Source organism: Charadrius vociferus, unplaced genomic scaffold (genome assembly GCF_000708025.1).
Source record: "Charadrius vociferus isolate BGI_N301 unplaced genomic scaffold, ASM70802v2 scaffold751, whole genome shotgun sequence".
Taxonomy (NCBI): Eukaryota; Metazoa; Chordata; class Aves; order Charadriiformes; family Charadriidae; genus Charadrius; species Charadrius vociferus.
This window is the reverse complement of record NW_009646956.1, coordinates 231645-235659: the sequence shown is the minus strand read 5'-3', so window position 1 is coordinate 235659 and position 4015 is coordinate 231645.

The following is a 4015-nucleotide window of genomic DNA, read 5'->3' as shown; positions in this document are numbered from 1 at the left end:
GCTAAACAGATTAGTTACCATGTCGTTAATTACCTTCATCCCAGCACTGTTCTGGATGATGCTCTGATGCAGAACAGTGACCTGACGATACCAACACCATGTCGCCTGTCCTGTGCCTTCAGTGGGAGAATTATTAGAATCACTTGAACTGGTAAATCACTGGCGACTGCTTCTGTTTAGTGAGACAGCATGTCTCTATAGAAGAAAGTTGCCTCGCCTCACCCATTTGGTTTGTGTTTACAAAGAACTATTGGCATTGTTGGTTTTGGAGTGACTTTTGTATGTCCTGTATGTCCTGTCCTGCTGTGGAGGGGACTAGGAGTGGCTGAGCTGACTGCACCACAAGACAAAAAGCCCCATGGAATTTGATGGAGGCAAGGGTGTTGTTAAAAGAGGTTATCTTCTCATTTTACTAAATATTAGTCTTTTGTGTGAGTGCTGGCTAAAAACTTAGGCTGTGGAATCTTAATGGCAGCATCTTCTAATAAGCACAGCACTGTGTTGTGAGGGCTGAGCTCTATTTTGGGTTCCCCTTCTGACTTTGATTTGCTGTGCGGAGCAGGGCTTGTCTTGGTTTAGATGACAGGAGCATAGTATCTGGGGACAAGGATTTTGTCTGGAGCCTCAAGGATTTCATTTAGAGTGCTGGTGTAGTTCAAATAAATGACCAAGTCCAGCTAGGCAGAGGATCAGGGGGTGAGTTTACTGAGGTTTTTCCAAATGCAGCTGGAAAAATGCTGCTCCAGGTTTTCAGCCTCCGGGTTATTCCTGGCCAGAGCTAATGATGATGTATGAGTCTTACAGAACACTCTTCATTCTGAGACCTCAAAAGCCCTTCACTGAAGAGGTCTGCAGCATCATTCTCACTAGGTACAGGTGGCAAAATTAATGCATTAAGAGATAAAGTGGTTTAGCCAGGCAGTGGAACTGGGGATGAAATCTGGGTGTCCTGAAGCAGTGTCATGCTTTGCCTCATAGGAGCCATTGCCTTTTCCAGCTCTTGGACTTTGCTGGTGCTTTGATTCCTAAGTCAAGCCCTGCTGTTTTGGAAGGTCAGCAAGCTTATGCCTCTTGTTCATGCGTACATCCTTGCTTGTCTGCTAGCTTCAGTGAGACCCTGTAAAGCGCTCTTAACCCTATCTCCCAGCATCTGCTGTGTGCTTACGATGACAAAATCAAAGGCAAGTTTATCATCTTCTTCCTTCTGCTGAGCAGCTGCTGTGAACACCACGTGCCAGCGCTTTTTAACTCTCGTAAATTGCTCACAAAGCCTGGGCAGAGGTGTTGCAATTTTTTTAGGGCTTTTTTTTTTTTTTTTAAGGGACGTGAGAGCTTCTGCAGCAATCTAAAAAATCCTGAAAAAGAGCAAGCCCTATGGTTTTTTGGAACATGGCCCTGTGCTCCCCACAGGGTCACATCTTGGTGTGCAGTGCTGTCTTGTCCCATTCTTTGCTGGGGTCTGCTGTGTGACTGCAGGCACACAGGCATCCCTCTTCTTATTTCTGACTCTGGGGTAATCTAGGGGATAATCCTTAAATTAGTATGGTCTGAATTACATCACTAAGAGAATCCAGCACACTGGCTGCTCCTGAAATGCATCTGTTTTCCTTTCTCCCTCTCTGGTTCCTCTCCTAGGGCACAGGGCAGCTTTGTGACCCTCTGCTTTTTCTCTGTTCCCTGTCCTGTGGCTCTCAACTATTAACAGATGAAGCCTGTTCCTTGCTTGTGAGGTTTTTTTGGGGTTTGTTTTTTTTTTTGGTTTGGTTTTTCTTTTCTTCCCTCTGCATGGATCCCGATAAGCCATTTTGCACCAGCTGAGATATCTGCCAACTGCGTACCTGGCTCTCTCCCTACTCTTTGGCTGCAGCTAATGCTGTGCCACCCTCGCTCAAGCACATGTGTTAACTGTGGGCATTTTTCTCAGCCCCCAGGCTGGGTTCATTTCTCTCGGTCCTCTCCTCTGCCGTGCGCTGTGCAGCCTGGCTGTGGTCATCTCGCCTGGTTTGATTTGAGCCTCTGTTTCTCTCCTTTATATAACGCCATTGCTTCTACCCTGGTGCCTGGGTGAGTGCGTTGGGCCATGAGGCAGCCCGTTACTCAACAAGGAGGGGTGGATAGCACTGGTGGAAGCAAGGCCCTGCAGAAAGCCAAAAAAATTGGGAAACTCCTGCTGCATTGGAGAGGAGCTCACGCTGCCGTCCTGGCAGAGCCCCCTCCGGGAGCAGCCCCTCCCGGTCCGCTCTCTTCCTTGGCTTCCCCTCGATCGCCTGGTGCAGTTCGAAGGTGTTGGCTCCGCTCCCCCCCGCTTCTTCCTCGCCCCGGGGAAGAGTTGCGTCTCTCGGGTGCGCAGGCAGTCTGCCACCGCTGCGGAGAGCTGGGGCTGTGTAGGTGGCTGCCTCTTGCCTCTGCCGGAGCGCAGAGCTGGCGGCGCGTGGGAGAGAGCGGGCTCTGCATCCCTTCTTTGCATTGCGTGTTCAGCGCCGGTGAGCTCGCCCTCCCGAGATGCTAACGTGCCGTACACAGATGGCCTGAACAGTTTGGGGAGCAGACTCTCTTCATTTGTGTAAAGGCAAATAGGCTTTGAAGTGACTAAACTGCTACAGCAATAGTGACAGGGGAATTCGGATTTTTTTGGGTTCATTCTTAGGCTTGGTTCCTTCAGCTGCAGCTCGAGGCTTTGGCACACGCGAGGAAATCCTCTGCACGTTTGCACTTTCCCGGTGGCATCATGAGCTGCCTCTGACTGCAGCGGCTCCTGCGGTTTTGCTCTGAACTGTGGCATTGTGTCACAGTTTGTCTGATGTCTGCTGATAGTCACTTGGAAGGGGATATTGGCTCTCTATTGGGAAACTTCTTATTCATTAAGGAGTTTATCAGTTGAAAAAGTCACTGGGGTGGAAAGAGCTATTTCTGCCCTGCGGAAAATCCCTGCCGTTTATTTTGTGAGCGAAAGGTCAACTTGGCAATCTCCCCTATTTAGATAAAATATGAAACCTTCACTTCTCTGCTGTAAGTCTGCGCTTGCTGGACCACTTTTTGGTATTTCAGCGTGCCTGTAGGAGGGAGCAATGGATCAGGTGCTCTTTAGGTTTCTCGCTAACTTGGAGACTTTACTCGCATGCCTATGGTACATGCGGAGATTGCTGCTGCCGACCATGAGCTGATTAAATGCGATGCATCGAAGTTAAAGAGAGCTTGAGATTACCACTGCAGCTGTGATCGGCTGACAGGATGTGGCACAGCCCAAAATTCTAGTCAGGCTAAAATCAAATTAAAGTTTCCCAGCATGATATTTTAGGAGGGGAAAAAAATTAAAAAAGAGACGGAAAAAGAAAAACCCAAAACAAAAAAGCCCCCCACAGAGTTCATCTGGTGGATGGAGTTACATTAAGCGAATGGAAATTAAAGGCTTTTCATAGAGATCTTCAGTATAATTTGATGGAAGACTTTAATTATTTCAAAGTGCCTAAGAAAAGGAGCTTGGAAAGATTTGGAGGGGGTGAGCTCTCATAAAAATATCTCTCTTCACAAGCTTTTTGAGCTGTTGTTGGGCTGAAAGGCTGCTGTCAGCTCAAAAAGAGGGATTTGAAAATCCTGTGCCCCCCATCCTCCCCAGAGACCAATTCCTGCATGAGTGGCAGTCAGTCTCATAAGAGAAGGCCAGGGAGCTGCGAGGAGGCGGGTGAAGGAAGAGCAACGACTACAGTGCTGCCAAGCAGCTTTCTTTATCAGCCTTCACAAGGCACATAGGATGAAGAGGGCTCCTGGCCGTTAACATGAGGACGGCAGGCTGTGGTTGATTTGGATCTCTCTTGGCTTTTCGGACAGTCGAGCCAGAAAGAGCATCTTCTCTCTGGCACCCCGGGGAGATGGTCCATTGAAGTCATAATGCTAAAGTTGTCACTCATCCAATTCTTGCTTGGACAGCCCAGGAATTAATGGGCCTTTGTCTAGTCTCCAGGTTGACATAAATTCAAGTATCTGGAGTCTGGCCATTCATTCCCTGGGACTTGGA